At 38.0% G+C, this 24,841-nt stretch overlaps 1 pseudogene; it reads left to right on the forward strand.

The window, feature by feature from the left end:
- The first annotated feature begins 2,626 nt into the window (after positions 1-2,626).
- LOC129883476 (trihelix transcription factor ASR3-like) lies at positions 2,627-24,605 on the forward strand (annotated as a pseudogene).
- The last annotated feature ends 236 nt before the right edge of the window (positions 24,606-24,841 follow it).

Here is a 24,841-nt window from a genome sequence, read left to right on the forward strand (position 1 = left end):
AGAAATTGAGTCAGCCACGTTTCCAACCTAATTTGACCATTCTAGAATTGATAGAATAGTCAAAAATCTTTTTCAAGGCCATTTTCCTGTACATTAACTCAAAAATCACTTTTTAAGTTATAAAGGCCTTCTAACATGGAACTTGCACAAAGTCCAAATAAACGAACAGGCAACCAAACTACTAGGGACAGTAGATGATAAATGACTAGTGGTTGCTATAGGAATGCTCTAAATGATGAAATGAAAGTAGTATAAGGAAAATGACTTGGAGGGTCATTATAATAGCTACCTCGAAGCCTATCACTTACGCTTCGAATCCTCCAATTTGAAGATCTGTCTTTAGGAATCACCTCCTATCTCCTTCAAGATCTTCAAAATATTGACTGTGACAGAAATACAAATATTTTCACACCAAATTCACATTTTTTGGAGACAGACCCAAAATCGAGTCTAAATCAGGATTTTGGGACCCACATCAGGAATTCTGAGTTTGACTACATGAAAAGTTTGACCTCCACAAACTTGTGTTCTAAAATGGAGCTCAATTCAGGGCTTGAAATAGCCCAAACTTAGTTCATGCAACAAAACCCCAATAAAATAAAATAAAAGAGGGTTGGCAATATTTACCTAAAACGATGATCCTTCGATAATCCCCTATCTCTCCAATGTGTAGACACAAACTATCCTGAGCATGATGAACTTCGAATCACCCAAAACAGAGGTCTAGAGCTCTCATAGTTGCATTTTAAAAATGGGGAATACAGCTAAAAATCGCAGGGGACTGATCTTAAAAGGCATGAAATTGTTCATCGCTATCGCGAGCCCAATAGGTCGCGACCGCGATGAATAAAAAGTGATTTGTTTACAGAATTTGTTCATTGTTATCTTAAGTCAAAGGTTGGCAATCGCGATTAAAAATTCTAGGCATCAGCAAATCCCAAAAAACCAACAAAGGCTCTAATGTCCGATTAGGTGCTCTTGATCCATTCGGGACCCTGTGAACACAAACCATATATGAAATCTAATTGTAAATGACATCTTAGACTCAATGGAATTGATGAAACAACAATCAAACGTCTTTTACTAAAGGTCCTGCTAGACCAAATTCAATATTCTAGAGCTAACGGCACTGACAAAATTCTCACACAACAATCAATTTTCCGAATGTTGACCAAAGTCAACTCTATACCTTTAAGCTTTCCAATATCTCATCTAAGTATTCAAACTCACATCAAAAGCCTCAGGACTGAAACTAAAGGTTCTCCTAGATCAAACTTGATTTTTCTAAGCTAATCGTGTTGTCGAAATTCTAATATGAGAAGGTTCCCAAAGAATGTTGACAAAACTAAAACTTAGGCTAAATCTTAAAGGATAAAACACCAAAAGGATCAAACTCTCACCAAAAGGATTGGGACTCATGCCGAACATGCCATTAGCCTAAAATTACCATTCTGAAGCTATTGGAACTGTTAGAATTCAATTCTAAGCTCTTTTTCTTGGAGTTTCGATCATAGTCAATTGTTCAAGCTCCAAGAGCCTCAAAACAGGAAAACGAGCATAAGACCTGAATGAACAACTAGGAGACCAAACTATCAGTACCAGCAAGTCATAAATGACTTGGGATCGCTATAGAAAAGCTTTAAATGCTGAAAAAGTCAGAAAATGGAGGAAATGACCTAGAGGGTTATTACAGTTGTACTCTTTAGAAGCTCCTCTACCTCTTTAGGCTAGTTTCTTGGGGGAGGGATCAATGTGTTTTCTTTATAAAGGTATTTTGATTTGACAAATTATAAGTATTTCAATATGAAAATTGGTTGTTTCGTTTAATTTTCATTTATTTTCATGTCTGATTTAAATTGGGTGAAAAGGTTTTCCTATCTTGGTATTAGAGTAGGTGCTCGCACGGTCCGGTGGATTAGGTCTTGCACTTACCTACTGGTGGGTTTTAATATGTGTCATTATAACGTGAGATTTTTGGTTATGAAATGGGAGAGAAAGTTTATTCATTCTAAGAAAAGCATTCAAGAAGATCATGAATTAACTATAGATTGTTTTACTAATTTTTTATTAAATAAAAATATATATTTTACTTTGGTTCGATCTATTCCAATTATGGTAACTAAGTAAAGTTCAAAACATTTTGTAATTCATATCTAAGTTTATCCGATCCTTTCTACCTGATGTCTATTCATATAAATCAGAGAAGAAAAAAAAGTCTAGGCATTTAGGTAAAGCTAGTTGTTGTTGTCTGTTTCTTCTCCTATGAATTGACTCTTATTTTTAGGAAAACATTATATTTTGTAAAATTTTGGATAGTTTAATTTAGAAGATTCTTAATTGTTAGCAGTGACTAATCCGGAATGAAACTAATTGAGGGTGAATTATTTACCAAATTAGATGATATTACTTTGACATATATGTAGTTTATGGATCCACCCTCACACATTCAATTTTTTTTAGTCAAAGTATTTCTTATTAGGAAAATAATTTAGTGTTATTTAAAATTTAATTGTATCCATAAAAAGATGTGACAAAAATAATAACAAATGTGTTTCCTACACACAAGATTATTACAAATATGAATTATACATACCCAAAGGCTTAGAACATTGGATGAATATTACTATTACCATTGGATTCAGCACAGATTGAATCAAAGTGGGATTCTGTTTCTTTCCACTGTAAAATACAAGGAGTGAATTATGGACCAATTCAATGCCAAAAGAAATGGGAAAACTTGGATGGGAATTTTAAGAACATTGATTTCACGACTCGATTTCCCAGATCATGATGACACCTGTAAGGGGGTCAACTCACGATGATCTAACCTACTTCGGCAGCCTAACACATTATACTAAACCTTTCTTTCTTTTCCCTCAATTTTGTTTCACACCTAAACAATGCCTATGAATATCGAAACACACCAGCACATACAAGAACAAGTCACAACTTTGTATTAAACTTGTGCCACAAAGAAGCACACAAAACCAGTCTTCTAAAAATCTGACCCAATGATTCTCTCTACCTACGACTAGTTTACGTGTGCCAAAAAATAGGCCACACCACCCAGTAACATTCCAGTTATGTACCTTACACAGTTATTTGACATCCCCAACTGATAAGCTTATTCAAATCCGAATTTACAAGCTTATCTAAAATGCTGACAAAGGCTAAAATGGCTAAAACTATCCATCCGTCGAACTTCCCATGCATGTGTGAGGCACAAATGGCACCCTTCAATTCTGGTGCCAAAATCTATCTTTGGCCTCCCAATCTCGCACCGGTCCTGCCTCGCATAGCTTGCCGTTGTGATCCAGTCTCCTTAGCTTTTACCCCTTTATCTAGCACTTAGCACACATTTATTTAGCCACAACCTTGTCATGACCTTTCCACGATCATAGCCTTGCCTTCCTTAGCTTTGCCCAGCATTTGTCATGCCTTAGCTACGACATTGCCAAGGTCTTGACAATTGAACTTAATCTTGACTGATTGCATTGGAACTTGACTAGGTTCATCTTGTAAATCCCTAGCCATTCCTGAGCTACTCGAACTATCAAGTTGATTTTCTAACAAACTTCCCCCACCAGATGAGCTCATCGTCCTCGATTAGGAAGAATCTGAGTACGCCTCTATCTCATTCTCAAACTGCAACAAAGATGAACCTTTCTCCCATGTAGCATCACACACTGGCTTGCCTCTCCATTGAACCAGAAATTCTGTTTGCCAATTCATCTTTCTTTGACCCAAAATCTTATGATCCAAAATCCTCTCAAATTATTCTTCAAACTACTTTCTTATAACAAGAGGAGCATGTTGGGTTGCTGACCTTGTTGGATTATCAACATCTTTATGAAAAGGCTTCAGAAAACTCACATGGAATATAGGGTGAATTTTTAATATTTTTGGCAAGTTCAACCGATAAGAAACTTCACCCATATTCTCTATAACTTCAAAAGGCCCATCATATTTCGAAATCAATCCACGATGAATCATATTGCTACCGATTTTCTTTTAGATTTATGGAATAAGTTTTAGCAACACCTTATCCCCAACCTAAAATTCTAAAGCACGCTGATGTTTCTCAGCATACTTCTTCATTCCTTTTGCTTCCTTCCTCAGGCTGTCTTATGCCTCATCTAGCAACTCTTGCTTTTGTCACGCATACCTGTAAGCAGCTGGGCAACTGCATTGTGATTTAGATTTAGAAAATTCCAATGGTATGTTAGGATTAATGCCCAATACCAACTCAAATGGACTATTCTCTGTTGTTGATGACCTATGTAGGTTGTAACAGAACTATGCACTATCTTGCAACTCAACCCAATTCCGCTGACTTGCAGTTACATAGTGTCTGAGATATTCTTCAAGCAGATGATTGATTTTTTTAGTTTTTTCATTAGTTTGTGGGTGGTTTGTTGTTGAGAATTTCAAATTAGTACCCATCATCTTGAACAAAGTAGTCCAAAACCGGCCAGTAAACCTAGCATCACGATCACTTACAATATTGAATGGAACACAAAAATTCTTCACAACATTCTTATAGAATAACACAATATCTATTTAAGAATAACATAAAGTAGGGGCAGTAATAAAGATACCGTATTTTGAGAACCTATCAACCACAACCATGATTGATGCTTTGTCATTCACTCTTGGAAATCTACTAATGAAATCCATTAAAATAAAAGCCCATGAACGCTTCGCAATAGGTAGAGGCTGAAGTAACCCAGCTTCCTTCCTTCTTTCTATTTTATCTAGTTGACACACTAGACATGATTTTACATAGGCCTTAATTTTATCTTCAAGAAATAATTTCGGAACAACAATGCCATCATCCTTTCAACACTTGGATGCCCAGCATAAACAATATCATCTATCTATTTTAGGAGTTTCCTTCACAGCCCATCACCTTGAGGAATAATGATTCTCCCCCCTATCAAATATAGCAGATCGCCCTCAATCCAATACTGTCTAACTGTACCCTCCTTCACTTGATTTATTAACTTAACATATAATGAATCATATGTAATAATAACTTTGATCTTATTATGAAAATTAGCTTCAAGTCTATTAAAGCCATAAACATCAGCAAATATCTCTTTGCGACTTACTGCATCAACTACTTGGTTTTGCTTACTTGGTTTATCTACCCACACGAAGTCATATTCAGCCAATATCTCCTGCTATCGGTCCTATATTAAACTCGATTACTTTTGAGTTTTGAAGTATGTATTAGCCACAATGTTTATCTTGACAACAAACTTCATCCCAAGTAGATACACCCTCTATATTTGAAGACAATGAAGTACTGCCACCATTTCCTTTTCATGAGCACAATACCTTTGCTCCATAGGATTTAATTTTCTACTCTCAAATACAATAGGATGTTCACCCTGCACCAGCACATCACCAACAGTATAATTAGAGGCGTTAGTGTGTACCTTAAATGAAAGATCAAATTCAGGCAGTCGTAATATTGGTTCTAATGCGATGGCCTTCTTTAACGAATTAAAAGCCTTCTCCCTTGATTCTGACCAAGCCCATTTCACATTATTCTTTAGCAAATCCCTCAATAGGGCAACCTTCTTTGAAAAGCCTGCTATGAACTTCCTATAGTAGTTTGCAAGTCCTAAAAATAATCTTAGTTCTTTAATCTCACTGGGTGCTTGCCATTTTATAATTGCCTGCACATTCTTAGGGTCCATACGCACTTGGTTTTTGCTTACCAAATGGTCCAAAAACTTTATTTTGCGACTAGCAAACTCACATTTTTCCATCGTAACATAGAGTTGGTATTCTCTAAGTCGTTGTAGCACCTTTCTCAAATGCAGCAGATGATCTTCTAGTGTCCTACTATATATGACTATATCATCTAAGTAGACTACTACAAATTCATCAAGATACTTATAAAGTACATTGTTCATCAAATTGCAAAAAGTAGCCAGGGCATTAATTAACCCAAATGACATTACAAGGAATTCATAGCTACCATATCTAGTGAAATAAATAGTCTTTGGGGCATCCACCATAGTAATACATACTTGCCAATAGCCAGACCTCAAATCTAACTTAGAAAAGAAACTAGCCTTAGACAACCAATCCAGCAAGTCTAGAATCAGTGGCACCGGATACTTGTTCTTCATAGTTACTTTGTTCAATGCCCTGCAATCAAAACACATCCTAAGATTGTCGTCTTGCTTTTTTTGGAATAGTATAGATGCACCAAATAGAGCCTTCGAAGGCCGAATCATTCCAGAATCAAGAAAATCTGACAATTGATTGCGAAGTTCAGTCAACTCCAATAGAGACATGCGGTAAGGAGGTCATGCCGGTGGCACTAATCTAGGAATTAGTTCAGTTCTGTGATCTATTTCCCTCCTTGGAGGCAACTCTTTAGGAAGTTCTAGAGGCATCACATCCTTGTACTCAGTCTATAACTTAGCAACAACATCTAGAACTTAATCTGCACATCAGACTTCACTTCCACCAAGGCAACAAGATAAGTCGGTTCAACCTTCTTAAAGCCCTTCTTAAAAGCCATAGCAGATAGTAGTGCAGTAATTTTAGTATTCTTCTTACTTTCCTCGTCAAGATATGGATTCCTTTCATAAATCCACGGTCCTTCTCACTCATAAACATCAGAACCTCTAAATGAGGAATAGGAAAAACTTTGAATTTCCTCATAAAGTCGATTCCCAGCAACAGGTTGAAATCATCTAGTGGTATAATAGTCAGATTATACACACCAGACCAGTGCCCTATTGTCAAAGGCATGTCTAGAGCCATGCCATAGCCTAGTTGTGTGGCAGAATTGACTACCTTCATCCTCGTTGTACAATCAGTCACCTTCAAACCATTCTCTTTGATAATTTTTGAGGCAACAAAAGTATGAGTCGCACCAGTATCCACCATCATAATCACACTCTTATCCCCAATCTTCACACACTTCCTTTCCAAAAAAAATCAATACACCAAGCACTAAACTTAGATTTATTAGTACTCTTATGTAAGAAAAAATAAAAAATAAAAATGGAAGATCGATCGCACTGATCCTTTGTTGGTGCGAAGCTCAGCACATTCCTGAAGAAAATAGCAAAGATTATCATGAAATGGACCCATTAGTATAATTGGACATCCAAGGTATGATAAATCATCCACCGTTTCAGTCGCATTTATGTAGGCAACATCATCAACAACATTTTCGTTTGTATCCATTGTACTAACACTAGTCAAAGTGTTCAGCAAACGTAAAGGATTAACATAAGCAATAATTTCCTACCCCTTACCCTTTACTTGTTTCTCCTGTTCGGCCAGTAGAGCATTTATTTTGCCCTGTTTAGGATAATTCCTTGCCTGATAGCCTGGTTTCTGAAAAGTCCAACAAATGTTTTCACCAGTGAGCTTTCTTTGACTGGACGATGCAACATCCATCTTCCCCTTTCCTTTGTCATTTCCTTATTGCCTTTAGTTCTCTTTCTTCCGGTCTTTACCCTTTTCCTTCCTTTTAGCCTTAGATGAAGGAGATGGGTCAGTAGTGGCACTGTTAGAGGGAAAATTAGTTAAGGCATCCACTGCAACAATTGCACTTGGAAGATTTAGGACTTTCTGCCTACACAATTCATTTTGTGACCACCCCTACATGGAAGAAATGGAATTGTGCATCTTATCTTCCCTGGACATGTTCAGAATATCCAACAATAGTGATGAAAATTCCTTCACATACTCCCAAATAGATCCCACTTGTTTCAAATATTTCAACATATCCCTAGCAACCCATGATGAGTTACTTGGTAGGTATTTCTCATGAAGTGTTTCCCTTACTTTTTTGCATGTATCAACCTTGGGCCTATTTGCACTCTCATCATCAACATTCTTTGTTCGCCACCAAAAAACGACATCACCATAAAAGTAACAAACTGCAATAGTCAATTTTTCATTTGTAGGGATATGAGCACTAGAAAAGTAATGCTCCAGATCCCATAAAAATAATCTAGTTCTTTGGCACCACAACCACCATCAAATGACTTAGGTTTATGAAATTTGATCTTGGTATGTTCGTCGCCTCCTCTGGGCAGATTTGTAATAGCCAGACAAAGGACTGTTACCTCTGTCTTCAAATCTTCATTTTCCTTCTTAAGACCCTCAATTTGTGTACCCACAGACTCATGAAAAGCCTACAATTTAGTCAACTGGCCATCAACACTCCCACGATAAGTCTGCATCACTACAATGGTGCCCTGAATTTGTGTCAGAACATCAGTTATGCCTTCGTCGCTTGTTTTCATGCCCAGAATGGCCTCCAATCATGCAACCTTTAATTAAATGTCATTTAATTATTTCTTTCAGCCATTGTTAGTGTTGAAACCCTTTTCTCTGATACAAGTTGTAAGGGGGTCAACTTACAATAATCTAACCCACTTCGGCAGCCTCACACTTTAGACTCAACTTTTCTTTCTTTTTTGTTAATTGTTTTTCACACATAGAAAATTCTTACAAATATATAAACATACCAGCACGTACAGGAATAAGTACCAACTTTGTATTAAACTTGTGTCACAAAGAAGCACACAAAATCAGCCTTACAAAAATCTGACCAAATGACTCTCTCTATCTGTGATTGGTCTGCCTGTGCCAATAAATAGGCCACAACACTCAGTCACATGCCAGTCATGTACCTTACAAAGTCAGTTGACATCCCTAATTGATAGGCCAATTCAAATTCAAATTTACAAGCTTATCTAAAATGCTAACAAAGGCCAAAATGGCTAAAAACTGTTCAACTGCCCATGCATGTGTGAGGCACACGTGGGAAGCCTTCAACTCTAGTGCCAAAATCTGTCTCTAGCTACCAAATCTCATGTGTTCCCACGTGCCTGCACTATGCCCAGGTCCTGCCTCACACAGCTTATCGTTGTGGTCTAGTCTCCTCAGCATTTTCCCTTACATCCAGCACTTACCCCACTCTTTTTAAGTCATGACCTTGCCACGACCTTGTAACTATCATAGCCTTGACTTTCCTTAGCTTTTCCTAGCCTTTATCATTCCTTAGCCACGTCTTGCCTTGCATGCCTTAGCCACGGCATTGCTAAGATCTTGTTAATTGAACTTAATCTTGACTGATTGCATTGGGACTTCACTAGATTCATCATGTAAATCCCTAGGCATGCCCGAGCCACTCGAACCATCAAGCTGAGGGTTTAACTACACCTACTATAACCTTCCAGTAGGCAAGACGGCTCTTATCCTAGAACTGTAAGTAATGGGATATAAGGTGTCACGACCCACGCCTAGGGCCTAGACATGACATGGCGAATGAGGAACCCAAAAGTACCTCAAACAAGCATCTTGGCATTCTTTTAGCCTTTCATAGGTAATCATGATAAACAAGCGGAAATCATAATAGTAAATCTTCAACTTACATATGTCCAACAATACCTCTAACTTTTAGATTTAACGGGGCTAAGACAAGTCTCTAGCTCACCCTCAATCATAATAAAAGAAATGCCATAGTAAAATATCTCAACATATCATAAGCTAAAAAGATAAAAGGAGTATTATTCCCGGAACATGGGAACTCACCAATAGTAGTCTTCAACGAAATCTCAACTAGCCATGTGGAGGAGAACGAGGAGGAGCACAGGTCCCTACATAGTGATATCATGTAGGAAAAAGAGTATGCGCTAGTACTTTGAATGTACTAAGTATGTAAGGATGCATGAACATTGAGGAAACATTAAAACATTTATGTAATATGGAACATAATGTAATGCATGCATAATAAATTATATAGATATCTTTTAAAACATTCATTTTGTGGAAAAATAACTATAACCAATAATTAAGACCATGCGAGCTATTATATGGAATCCAACATAACCTCCTACGTTGGCCAGGGAGACTACTTGCTAGGTAGAACTCTGTCAACTTCATTCATTTCTTTAACTTTAACTTTAAGGCTTTCAGGGATCCATTAGCCTAAGCCTACAAGGGCTCTTGTGTTGGCACATAGTGAATGAGACAAGGGGTTTCTACTAGGATTTCCTTACTGAATCCCACTTTATGACCCATTCGGTGCTAAGTCAACCCCACGAAATAGTTTAATACTTCAAAATAGTCATAGCATATAGCTTGAGAATTCAAATATCATATTCGGTAGAATAGCTTATTAAAATATTTGGTAATTCAAATATAAAAGAATTGTCCTTATTGCATAAAGAATCCATCATTCATATCATTTCATAAGACTCCCTTTTGATCATAGATATTGCTTTCATAAACATTTATTTGGAGTTAAAGCTTTTAAGCCAAACTTTATTAAAAACATAGTAAAACTAGGTGGGTTCAAATCACTTTAACTTGCAAACATATATGTAAATAAATATACATAAATACTTTGAAATCCATTAATTAAAAATCATGTTTTAAACAACCCACCATGAATTTCAAGAACCTTTAAATAGATAAATAGAGGAATTACTTGCAAACCATCAATTCATACATATGAAATTATGTTGCATCAAAATAGATCAATAATCATTAGTTTAATCATGATTCATACTATTAAGTAAAAATAAGAATTAACATAACAAAATATTATTTGAAATTAAGAGACTTAATTAAAAGAGTTTTTGGACTACATGGGTGGAAGAACCCATGAATAAACACTCACATAACTTAGAGTAAAGCTTAAAGAAAATAAATATTATTTATCATAAAATCAAAATAATTTAGACATGAGAGTGGAAGGAATACTCTCATTGAAGCCTTACATACCTGGAATTCGAAGCTTTAGTCGGAACCGAAGGACTTAATGAACACTCTTAAGTCCTAGCTTTTCTCCTTGCCGGAACGTTTTATGTACTACTCGGAGTATATGAATCACCAGAATAGTATTTCTTCACTACTAAGAACTAAAACTATATTTAAGAATGAGTAAAAAAGTGTATAGAGAGAAGAGTTGCTTGAGAAATCTTGATGAATAAAATAAGGAAATAAGGTGGGTATTTACAGGAGTAGAAGAGGGACCTAACAATAAATAAAATAATTATAAAGAAAAAATCTGAAAATTTAATGGAAAATTGTGATGTCATGGGTGATGTTAAATGGAGGACAATTGATGTCAGGAGTGATGTCAAATATATCTAGATTTTTCCATTGTAGGTGAGATGAGTTCTTTTTAACAGAATACTCTTTTTCGGAGTTGCGTTTGAATACGATAAATTCCTTATTAGGATTTGGTGTCTTCATAAGAATTGTAGATATGGAAGTCTAGTTTCATATCATTTAAGAATCAACTAATTTAGATAATCCTAAAGTGAGATATGATTTTTCTTCTATAAATACTTTATTCCATCACAGCATCCTTTCTTACAATAATTAATTTATTGGACCTACTTAACCTCCAAAACTTTAAATATAGTTCACAAAAGTTGTAGGTAATGATCTTGTGGTTACACAAAAATTTGAAAAATCCAATTTGGACAATCCTATGAAAAGTTATGCCCAAAATACAGATGATGTATTATTTTTAGGCGAGAATTGAAACATCGTATACAACATTTTTAGGGGATGTTACATAAGGGTAGAAGATCAACAATACAACTAAAAATAATAAAGAAATAACAGGAACATAAATAAATGTCGGAAGCACAAAGAAATATATACAAACCAAAAGATCCCTCCCAGAACATAAAAGTTACATGTACAGAGCTACTACAAAATGAGTACAAGTCCAAAAAGTGGACCAGAAAAACAAGGTTGTCTCCAAAGCAAAAGACACACAAAATATATGTATAGAGGGAGACGGTAAATCCAGGACGCTATGTGCTCACCCTCACCTTCGATCAAGACTACAGCGGGCTCAAATCAACATCGATAGCTAGTACTTGGACTTGTATCATGAAAACAGATGTAGAGTCTAGTATTAGTACCATACAAAAGGTACCTAGTAGGCATCATAGACCGATTAAGCAAGATAAGTAAATTTAAACAGAAATGCAAGAAGCTAAAACAAAACAAGGGATAGAACAAGGAAACAAGGTAGGTATGTACACGAGTGTATAAACTAGCTAAATACATCGGGCTCCCATAAACCTGACGGGTACACTCGTGCACAAGTCAAAAAGTAACCACCTGAACGAATTCCCATAAGCCCGACAGGAGCAAAGATATTTGAAGTAAAATGAGATAATCTAATAAAGTTCCAACAATGCCATAATTTTCCACAGTCTTGAACCAAACCATTCGTAAGCCTGAAGCTTTAACCCAAAGTTGAAAAAAGTTAAGGACTTGAACCGAAGAATCATAAGAGTATTAGGTTCTTGAACTGAGATTTGATAATAACCAAGAACTTGAACCAAGGTGTAGATAATCATGGACTCAAACCACGTGCAAAGGAGACCAAGGACTTGAACAAAGGTAATAAATCATTGTGAACTCGAACCACGTAATAAAGATACCAAGGACTCGAACCAAGGTAATGGTAGCAAAGAACTCAAACCAATGCTAGTAAGGAGTGATGGACTTGAACCAAGGTTGATAAAGATGGTGGACTTGAACCACGGCGAAGTAAGGATAGGGACTCGAACCGAGGCAATAATACCAAGGCAATGACTTGAACCTCACCGGTGGACTAAATTAGGGACTTGAACCACAAATAGAGGCAAATCAGTCAGAATTAGGATCGGCAGCCAATCGAGCATTACAGGGAGTGCCTCTAATCCGAGTGCTATCAATAAATCACTCCAGCCTGAACCATATCCAACCAGAATTGACAAATAGACTCCCGGAACTAAGAACCAAGTGATGCAAAACTGATAGAAGAATAAGACATTATGGAGATAGGGTTCCAAAGATATATTACTACCTAGATAAAGCTCAGACTATCAGAGTCAAGTCTACTATATCAGTCTACAAGGAGCTAAGTTGTTTGAAATGACATTAGAGAAGTTCGAAGACACAACGGCACCAAAATCATGCAAGTCTAAGGCAACACTAGTCTAAGCCTACACTAAGGTCAAACATGCTTCCAAAGACATAAACCAAAGGCACAACACACACCACAAGGTATGGATGATCTATATTAACAGGAGGCATGCTTTAACCGTCCTAAAATACCCAAAAATAACTCGTAGGGCATGAAATCTAGGAATTTAGCATGCTCGACTCCCAAACCCCTCAAAGATAATACAATTTAGTACACAAATGTCTAAGTATGCTCAATCCAAAACGGAAAAAACCATAGCCTCTATAGGCCGACCGCGCGCAATCCCACTCAAGGAACTAGAGCTTTTTCCTTTTGAATGGTTTCCAAATGCTTCCACGCTACCAACAATAGAATCATAACATCAATACAATTGTTATGACATTAAAATTATCAAATTCAAAGATGGGTCAATTTGAAATTAAAATCGGAAATTTATGGGACCCACTTTGTAACTTACAAAATTTACTTTGAGAATAGGTCCCAAATGTTAAACCTACCTTGTGTTTAAAAAGGGAACACAATTCATACAACCAAACAACTACAAAACCAACAAGTACCGAAATTCTCATCTAAGCACAAAACCCACTAAAGTGCAGGGGCAAAAGGGAAATTTACCTCAAATGAAGCCTTTACTCCTAATTTTGAACACACTACTGGATTCCCCTAAAAAATTCACGAACTTAGCCTTTTGAATCACCCAAATCACCCAAATATAGAGAGAAATTGATTTCCAAAGCTAGGGCAAAAAACTGAAAAAGAGACAAAAAATAGGCCTTCGATGTCGCAAAAGCCAACCCCCGATGATCGCTTAAGGGACCACCTCAAAGAAGTGGGCATCGCTTTAGTGACATCAGGTCGCTTAAATGACCGGTCACTTTAGTGACAAGTCTATCGGTTAAGTGACACCCGCGCGAGAGGACTTGGTCACTTTAGCGATGGCACCAGACCCAGTTGGTGTAATATGAACTTTGGCATGTCTAAATCTCTGACAGGGTTTTCGAATTTGTTCAAAACCCTATGCGTACAAATGAGATATGCTACCCCACAAAATTCGATGTTTCAAAATTAATGGCGCATTTGACCTTTCCATATGAGTTCATTTTAATAAAAAGTGGGTTCCACACTTAGGTGTCATTTTGAGCCTAATTCCACAATGGGCCTCGGGATTAGACTGAAAGCCTCGAGAAGCGAACGAAGGATCATTGTAGACCAAACTTAACATTATGAAATTAACTACACTATTAGAATTTTCATCCGAGTGTGTTTTCCTAGAATTTTGATTAAACTCAACCATAGGCTAACTTTCAAAGGCAAAAGTATCAAATGACCTCAAACCCGTATCGATTGCCTCAATACTCATGCCGACTATGCTATTAGCCTAATTTGGCCATTTCAGAGTTGATGGAACAGTCAAAATTCCATTCCAGGTTGCTTACATGAATTTATTATCGAAATCAACTTTTCAAGTTTTTTTTTTTTAATAAAATTTTCATCTTATATATATAAAAGTAAACTGACGAGTACAAGGAGGGGGACGTGAAAGGCCTTACCTCCAAAAATAAAATGGAAGATATGTAATGAGAGGACTCCTCTCGACTAGGAAGATCAAGTATAGAAAACTAGTTCTATTCAACTAAGGTACAGAACCTAGCTAAATTGAAGAAAATCAAGTATACCCAATTTCCTTTGCATGGGTCGAGATCGGTCATATCTTCTATGATGCTCGACTACCGTTTCCGAGAATACATTCGGGCTTTACATTCTTGGGTCCATATAATAGCTAGCATACAAGTTGTTGAAAGTTGTTAAAATTCAGATTTTGCCAAAGAAGAAGAAACAAAGGGGTTCCATGACAATCGGCTATCTTTTTCAAGGTCGCTCGACTAACATCTCCGATTCTCCGTTCGGGCTGAAATTTCTTGGGCTCTACAATTGTTGTAGTTGCTGTATTCCTGCAAAATTTGGAGCATTTTTGATGATGTATACTGTTGCTCCTCTTGAGAGTTACTGTTCTGCGTGCAACATCGGTTGTCTTTTTCAATGTCACTCGACTAACGTCTCCGGTTATCCGTTCGAGCTGAAATTTCTTGGGCTCAACCATCTTTGGGGATGCTAATATCCTGCAAAAGTTGGAGGATTTTGGATGTTGCATAATGCATGTTGTTGAGGGCTGATTGCTGCTGCTGAGGTTTGTTTTTAGCATCTGTTTCTCCTTAGTTTTGACAAACTTGTTGCAAGGAACAGCTCCTCTTGTTTTTGATCCTAGGATCTTGCTGAATCTGTAGAGCTGCATGTTTGTAAGTTGTTCAAATTATCATAGCTGGAGTGTGTAGTGAATCTGTAATGATAAACAGACAAACACAGATGGCTCAAGAGGTGCAATTTCAGGTTGGTAGGAGTTGTTGAGAGGTGTTCCTGATGAATGCTTTTGTATTGTTGTAACTACTGTAATCTTGGAAGAGGCTGGAATATTGTTCCTGCTGTAGTTTGTAACCTGCACAGAAACAGAAACAAAAGGCAAAATCTGGAAACAATTATGTTACCCCAAAAAGAAGCACTTCCCTTATGGCTCCTCTTGTTGTTACTGATGTAGAAAAATTCCAGGATGTATAATGTGATTTATCTGCACAGACCAGCAAACAAAAACATAAACAAGAACTTGAATGTGTCCCATGTGTGTTGCAAGGAAACCAGCCTGGGCTTCAATTCAAGATTCCTATACCTGTTAAGCCAAGAAGGAAGAGAAGACAAAATATAAACTACTCTACTCCTTACCTCTAAAGTTAGACTGGTTATTCTAAGAAAATAATAAAGATAGTAATAAGGAAGGGAGATTTTCCTTTTGCCAGGAGTTCTAACTGTGAGATCTTCAAGGTATTTATAGCTATGCATAGACAAAACCATGTTGAAGTTTGAGTTAGAACCAAAATGGAATGAGTTAGGGAGGTTTCTTGATTCTCCTGAGTTTCTTTCTTCTGAAAGAAGGCATTTCCAGCTTGTCCATCTCTAGGTATACCTTAGCTTGTTTGGGGAGATCATGCACAGTGATATAGAGTTCAGGAGATTTGCATTTGTGGCTATGTTTGGATAAGACATCAGCTGTGTAGTTTGCTTCTCTAAGGATGTGTTTACAGCTGAAAGTTTGGAATTGGTTGATGATGTTGTTTAAATTGTCCAGCAGCTCCTTTATTAACCAAGGGGGTCTTGCTTCTTGTTGTAACCACCTAATTAGGAGTTGAGAATCTACCTCTAACTCTACTTGTAAATAACCAAGATGAATACACCAAGATAGACCAAAGATAGCAGCCCTGATTTCTGCTTGGTTGTTAGTTCCTTCCCCCAATGGAACTGCATAGGCAAATATAAGGTCACTATGAGTATTTCTAAGTATTCCCCCTCCACCAATGTTGCCTGGGTTGTTAAGGGCACTACCATCTGTATTTAGCTTTACCATGTGATCACCTGGTTTGATCCAGCATACAGGGGTAATTTTGGTGTCATAGTAGCATTGTTCCACTGAAATAACTAGGTGCTTCCAGTTATTTGGCCATTCAATATAAGGAAAAGCTGTGATGAGCAGGTTAGAGATGTCTTTGTAGACAGAAAATTTGACTCTTGAAAGGTTAGATTTCTTCCCACCATATTTGGAAGCACATCTATTCTTCCATAAGTTCCAACAAATGAAGACAGGGATTGCTTGTAACAGGAGTTTATGTGCTTCATTCTTGTATTTAGATGCCCACCATCTCATAAACATATTTCTAAGAGGTGTGTAATCCTTTTTTATGCCCAAAGAATCAGCAAACACCCTCTAAGTATTCTTGGCAAAGGTTCCTGCAACAAAGGTGTGATCAATGGTGTCTTGGCCAGGTCTATCACAACAATGGCACTGAGAGGGGGCTTTGCCAAAGCTGGTTATTTTCTCATTGGTAGGTAATTTCCTTCTAAGAGCTCTCCAAACAAGAAAGGAGCATTTGAAAGGTATTAGTTGGTGCCAAGTACATGCATTCAGCATAGTATTTGTCCTCTTGTCTCTAATGAGCTCCCAGGCAAAAGAACAACTGAACTCCCCATTGGTATTAGGAATCCAGCATGGATGGTCCTGTTTGAGAGGATGGTAGCTGAATTGAGTTGCTAAAATGTTAGGAAGAAACTGAGGAGGGGCTTTTTGGATAATGAGATCAACATTCCATTGGCCATTAGTTAGAAAAGATGAAACTTGGGTGTGGTTAAACCTACAGCTTTTAGCAGAAAAGTGAGCTAAAGGGCCAACACCTAGCTAGTTGTCCCACCAAAAAAGGCAAGAGCCAGACTTAATTTGCCACTGAATGTGAGGCTCAATGTTGTGTTTGTTGTTCATGAGGTGCTTCCAAATTAAGGACTGACCAGTGTCCCACTTTTTTGTAATAATATTGGCCCTCTGACAGTATTTGGATTTAAGGAATTCTCCCCACAAGGTGTTCTTGGTTCTAAGGGTCCACCACTGCTTGTATTGAAAAGATTTAACCACATCAGTGATTTGTCTAAACCCTATGCCCCCTTCATCATAAGGATAGCTAAGGTTCTTCCATGAGGATCAGTGGTACTTCCTCTTGTCATTTTTCCATCCCCAAAAGAAGTTAGCAGTGATGCTCTGAATCTGCTTGATGATGGTTGAGGGAGGGATGCTGGCTGAAAGCAAATGTATTGGCATGGCTTGAATAACATGGTTCACAAGAATAGCTCTACCCCCATAGCTCAAGATTTTAGCATGCCAACCAGTGATCCTGCTTACAACTTTTGCAATAAGATCAGAGTAGTAAATAACTCTTTGCCTACCAATATAAATAGGACATCCCAAGTATGTTATAGGACTACTCTTTTGGTTGAAACCAGTGATACTCTTGATTCTCAGTACAGTAGACTTGAAAGCATTGGAGGGAACCATAAAATGACTTTTTTGCTTGTTAATCAATTGTCCAGAAACTCTTTCATAGGTAGTTAACGTCTCCATAATGAGAGCTAAGGTGTGCCTTCTTCCAGAAGTAAAGATGATGATATCATCTGCAAAACTCAGATGATTGATCTGAGGTCCTTTTTTTGCCATAAAGAAACCATGGAATTGGGGATGCTGATGAAGATTATTCAGTAGTCTGGACAGCACTTCAGCACCTAGGACAAATAAAGCAGGGGAGAGAGGATCACCTTGTTTGAGACCCCTTGTGGAGTGAAAGAAACCATGTCTTGAACCATTGACTACAACAGAGTACCAGTTATCAGCCATGATTCTCCAAACCATGTCAATAAAAGTTTCTTTAAACCTCATTCTTCTCATCACAAGACAAGTGTAATTCCAAGAGACCCTATCATAAGCCTTGATCATGTCAAGTTTTATCACAATATTGCCTCCAATATTTGGTTTTTTGATCTGGTGGATTATTTCCTGGGCAAGCATTATATTTTCAGAGATGTTTCTATTCTTGACAAAGCCAGATTGGTTCAAGGAAATGAGGTTGGGGAGAATAGGAGCAAGTCTTAGGTAGAGGAGTTTGGAAATGATTTTGTTAGTGAAGTAGCTAAGGCTTATGGGTCTGAACTCAGAGATTTTTGTAGGATGGTTTACTTTTGGGAGTAGAACCAAACAAGTATGGGTGAAATATTTAGGCATAGTTTGTCCACAAAAGAAGGATGTGATCACTTTAAGGAGGTCTTCTTTGATGATGTCCCAGCACACCTGAAAGAAAGTTCCATTCATCCCATCAGGGCCAGCAGCAGAGTGAGGATTCATAGTAAAAACAACAGTTTTTACTTCTTCCATAGTAGGCATGGCTTGTAAATCTTCATTGTCTTTGTCAGTCACCATTGTAGGGATGCAATGTAGTGTCTGCTGTTGGATGTGCTCCTCCTTTCTAGTAAAAATTTGTTGGAAATATTCACAAGCAGCATCAGCTATCTCTTTATCACCTTGCACCTAAGAGCCTTCTTCATTTTGGATCCTGTGGATGTAAAGCTTTCTTCTTCTGCCTCTAATGAGAGCATGAAAGTAGCTAGAGTTCCTGTCACCTTCTTTGAACCAGTGAAGTTGAGACTTTTGTCTGAGGATAGAATCCTTCATCTTCATGTATCTAATGTACTCAGCATTGATAGCATGCAGTTAAGACCTATTTTCATTGGTGTTTATACTGATCAGATTCTCTTCAGCTTGTCTAGCCTTCTCCTCATATTCTTTGACTTTAGCATAGATGTCTCCAAATTGATTTCTTGACCAGCAGTTAAGAGTAGCAGTAAGTCTTTTTATTTTCTGATGAAAAATCCACATTGGATTTCCTTCAGAAGGTCTGCTCAAGCAATTCTTGACAGTATCCATGAAAAAAGGTTGCTCAGGCCAGCAGTTCAGGAATTTGAAAAACTTGATGGGGTTGTGTTGTTGGTCAATCATTTCCAAGAGCAAAGGGCAGTGATCAGAACCCACAGAAGGAAGATGAGTAATGCTGGTATGGGGCATGGTCTCTAGCCAGTTATCATTAACCATCCCTCTATCAAGTCTCTTCCAAATTCTAAAGTTGATACCCCTCAGGTTGGACCAGGTGTATTTTTGACCTGAGAAACCAAGGTCTTGAAGACCTGAAGCCTCAATAATGCTAATGAACTCAAAACTCTTTCTCATATTATAGGGGACACCCCCTAATTTTTCTTCAGGGTCTACAATAACATTAAAGTCTCCTATAGTGCACCATGAATTGGAAGTAGTAGACTGTTGTAGAAGGCTATCCCATAAAGGTCTTCTGAGATGATCTTTACATTTAGCATTGACAAAGGTAGTGATAAATTGATTTGGGATCATGGCATGATTGAGCTCACAAGTGATTAGTTGCTCATCATTCTCCAAAATCTTGCAATTCACATCTTTGGTCCAGAAAATCCAAATCTTACCATTGGGATTGTGGATGGCATGGTCCATATTGAGCTGGTTTCTGAAGTATTGTAACTGAGAGTTATCAGAAAAAGGTTCCATTAGAGCTTTAAGAGAAATTTGATGGATATTTTTGAGAAGTTTTATTCTATCCATGGCTCCTTGGGTATTAATACCCCTTACATTCCAGCTAAGGGTACTAATCATTGAGAAATTCTTGAAGTATGGGACCTGGTACTTGGTCTGCCTGTGGGGGCAGTTTTTGTAGAAATTTTTGCCTTGTTGCTAAATCTGGTCATATGTATCCCTCTAGGAGATAGACCCTGTGAACTAGCCACCTATTGTATGTCTTCCTTATATATATTCTCAGAAGAGGGGTTGATGGTTTTGATTAAATGCTCACTTATAATATCATCTTTCTCCTGATCATGCAAGGGCTGATAATTATTATCTTCTTCATTTTCTGAATCACATACAGCATACTCATCAATAGGGTCCTGTATGTTGGTGTTGAAGGTGAAGTGATCTATAGCTACCTCTGGAGTTTGAAAATGGGTGATATTTATACCCACCTGATCATCATCAAGTACAAATTATTGACATCCCTGTTCACTTTGTTGCATTGCAACACTGTCAGTTAAAGGAGTTTGGCATTTCTCAGAAAGGTTTGTTTTCTTTTTGATGGCCTCTCTCCTTTTCTTGCTTAACTTGTTCTTTTTAGCATTAGAGTCTTTGCCACTACTGCTTGCAATGGATCCCAAATCCTTGGCCATAGAGCCTAAGATGTTTTGCATGGTAGAATCATCAGTAGGGGGATCTCTTCTGATCGATTCAATATTTGGTATGTCATTTTGAGCCTTGTGTGCAGGGGTAGCAGGGGCTGTAAGGGCACTCCTAAGGTCAGTGATATTCTCAAGCAAAACATGAGACAGGATCCCTCCCCTTTTGGGTTCCCCATCCTGCAGATTAGTGGGATTCTCCATTACTCCTCCAACCCTTCCTCCATCAACTACACAGCCAACAACAGCAGAGATATGATGTGGGGGTGTAAGGGGTATGGGGAGTAATAAGTCAATACCTGCATTCCTTGTTACATTGCTCCCTTGAGTAGTACCTTGTGAATTATGGTGTTTTCCTATATTTTTGCTGAATTCTTCAAAGTGGAATTCCTTTGGTTACTTGGTTCTCCTGCATCTTGGTTATTGGTTTGATCCTTGGTAACAAGATCAACATTATTATTGGAAGTATAAATAAGAGTAGAGGGCTTACCTGGACTTGTGATGTTTTGCTGAGGTTTATCAACTCCCCTGTTCTGCTGTGGTTGAATAGAGCTGATCACATTTGTTTGTTGGGGCTTGTTTTGTCCCTTAGACTGTTTCTTCCTCTGAACTTGCCACAATATTTCTTTTGCATTGTCAAGTGTTTGTTGTGGCTGAGCAGGAGCATCTTTTATAGATGTATTGATATTTGTGTCATCATGATCCTTGGTTAGCATGCCCTCCTTGTTTTTGTTCATTTTTGTTGTTTCTTCTTCTTTTCTTTTTTTTTGTTCTTCATCCCTTCTTTGAATATTACAAACATGTATCAAGTGACCCTGATGTTTGCAATACATGCAGTAATCAGTTACATTTTCATATAAAATAGCTTGCCACCTCCCTAGAGTTTTATCAGTTTTGTCATATCCCAGCCAAACATGGGGAGGTCTTTTATTGGTGAGGTTCACTTGAAGTCTCACCTTGGCTATGCTTCCCCTTGTTTTTTGTATGGAAGCAGTGTCTAGATAAAGTGCCTTCCGTACAGAGGCTAGCAGGGCAGTGGTGAACTCCATGTTATAATAATGCCAAGGTAGTTCTGGTAAGGCTACCCAGATTGGCACTATTGGGGTTTCTTCATCCGGTTTAAAAGTAGGTGTCCATGTCTAAATCCTCATGAGTTGGCCTTCTATTGTCATTCTCTGTTTTGTCCAGACAGTATTGTAATCCAACTCATTGTCCAAGTCAATGTAGACATGTCTAGTATTGAAATGAGCAATTTTTACACCTCCTGAGAGCTGAGTTTGAATGATAAAGCTCCTTCTTATCAACTCTATCTTTGGCATGGTGTGGGTAAATTTGCCAACCAAGGTGTATTTGCATCTTTGAGCTAGTTTGTGCATAAAGTCTTCTTTTTCAAAAAACACAGCAGGCAGGCCCTGTTTGGTTGTGTATTCAGGGGTGGCTAATTCAATAGGAGCCTCATTCTTTGCTTGATTATTTCTGAGTTTGGTAGCAAAGGTCTGAACTACAGTGTAAGGGGCAGGCTGAAGGACCTGGTCCTTTAAGTTGGGAAAAATATATTTTTGGGGGTTTTGGTTAGTGGGATTTGGTTGAGGTTGGGTATTGACTGATTTAGTTCCAACATATCTAGGACCAATATTAGCATAGCTGGTGGGCACCTTAGGTTGGCTAGTTTGAACCTGGATGTCAAAATTACTAGACACCTTAGGGAAGCTATTGTGGGTGGTGGTAGGCTGTTAAGTGTGTAGCTGGTTGCTAGTTTGAGGAATAGAATTGTTAGGTATTTTGGTAGGAATTCCAGGGCTGCTTTTAGAATTGATTTTGGTATGATCAGTGCCCTGCAAGGAGTTACCTACAGCATTACTAGGGATTACATTTGCATTAGGTTGCAAAAGAACTCCACTGGATTTCAAATTGGCAGTCTCAGAGTATATCAAGTTGGAAGGATTGGTCTTACCTTGAAGGTCTGTAACATTAGCACTGTTACATTGTTGTGAAGTTCCTGAGGCATGTTTATCATTTTTGGAAAAAGGATGCATCGACTTTGCATTATCAATTGTGTGCATATTATCCTTTAGTTAATTGAATTGAACATATTGTTGATATTGGTCTTGAACCAATGTGTGTTCTTCAGCTTGATTATCTGTGAAAATGTGCATATCACCTTGACGAGTGTCTCGACGACTTTTTAAATTTGAATTTGTTGTTGATGATTCGAGATACCTCTTGTGGATGGGAAGTTGCGCATTGCTCTTAGGGATATTTTGGATTTGATCTTGTGACAAATGGTTCGCCGGAGCTCCGGCGCCGGCACTCTGACAGTGACCCTGTTGATTTGGCAAATTCGAGCTAATTTGAGAGGATTTGATTCCTTCTCTAGTGTTTGTGAGTTGCTAGTGGGGTGTATTTGTATCAATGAAACTCCCCGTTTTGCATTGGTTTCCACCTGAAAATGTCGCCTGAGCTCCGGCAACCTCACCGGTACCATCGTCCCCAACGATTTCACCATCCATTTGGGTTGATATTTTGGTGGTAGGAGCGCCATGAGGTGGGGAACAAACCCCAGGGGGTCCGCCGTCTCGAATGTCGCCGGAGCCCCTTCGAATATGAAGGCGCAACTCCGGCGACTCTGCGATGTTTCTCTCAAGCGTCGCCTGATCAGTGATCTCAAATGGTGCGGTGGTTTGATCCAATTTTTGGACTGTATGTAGTCCAAAAGATAAGGAATCATCTACCACAGTTCTTGATACTCGAATCAAACCATGTTTCTGAAAATTGATGATCTTGTGTGCAATTCTCAACTCCTCTTCAGAGACAGTGATTGCATCAGTATTTTGTTGACCGATCGATTGTTGTTGATTCAAACTAGCTTCACTTGAAATTGCAATATTATTTTTCAGATTCAGAGTGTCATTAGCTGGTGATATTTGATGATCTATATTTGGTGGCCACGGGAGCTTCACCGGCGGTGGTGAAGCCATTCAGAACTGACCGGAGATGAACAGTGTGAGATAGAGAGGGAGGAGATGAACGTTAGAGATGAACGTTAGAGATGAATGTCCCTATTTGCTTATCTAGTCAGTGTATTTAGTTTCCCTGATACTAGTTTTTGTTTCTCTCATTGCAGAGATGAAGTTGAACAGAAGGACTATCAGGAAAAAATTGCTTTCATGTACTTTCTAAGTTATAAAAGCTTCAAAATAGGGAAATGATCCTAAAACCCAAACGAATGACAAGGCGACCGAACAGTCAGTGCCAGCAAGTCATAAATGACTTAGGTTCACCACAAGAATGCTCTAAATGATGAAATGAATGCTTTATTTTAAAAATGACCTGGAGGGTCATCACAATTAAAGAGTGGGAGTCTCAGATAAAAGAAGAAACAGAGTCCTTCTGGATGATGAGGAATGATTTTAAGAGTGGGAGTCTCAGATAAATGACTTAGGTTCACCACAAGTGTTTGATATACTTGATCGTGAAAATGGCAATGAAGAAGCGATGGTTTTTGCTTTCGGATCAGAAGTTTTGTTTGATAGAGGAAAAAGTGTTGTTGTAGGGGATGATGGGTTGTTTTCAGATTTACCACCAACGAATGAGGCTCTTATTCCTATGCTAATTTCAGAGCAACAACCTCAACTACTCTCTCAAGTTTCCCTTACACAAGCAGGTACAAGACAACCTAACACTCGGGGGCCTGATATAGGGAGAGGTCAGGAAGGAAGTAAAAGAAAGCAAAACGACTCATAGACAAATGAAGAAAAAACAAGGAATGTCCAGCATCATTTAGTGAGAGCACTGGAGAGGAATAGCAAAATGGTGACTTCCCAACTTGAAGCACAAAATATGCATTTTTGATCAGGATAGGGAGCAAAGAAAGGACTGCATTGATAACTTAGTAGGTGTGGTTGACAAGCTTGCAGATGCTTTGGGAAGAATTGCAGATAAGTTGTAGTGCCTAGTCAGTTAATTATAATGCAAAACATGTCATCTTCATACACAATGTTGAGATAACATGTTCTTTTAGTCTTTCAAAGTCTTAGCCTTGGCACAACACAACATGAGTACATAAAAAAAGGACAGGACAGTGCACTAAAGCTCCCGCTATGAGGCTAGCGTCTTTTTGCTTTATCTTAATTCTTGTTTATGCACAAGTATCTCGTTGTTTTGTCACAATTGTCAGTCAGGCAG

This window comes from Solanum dulcamara, chromosome 3 (assembly GCF_947179165.1).
Source record: "Solanum dulcamara chromosome 3, daSolDulc1.2, whole genome shotgun sequence".
NCBI classification, from domain to species: domain Eukaryota; kingdom Viridiplantae; phylum Streptophyta; class Magnoliopsida; order Solanales; family Solanaceae; genus Solanum; species Solanum dulcamara.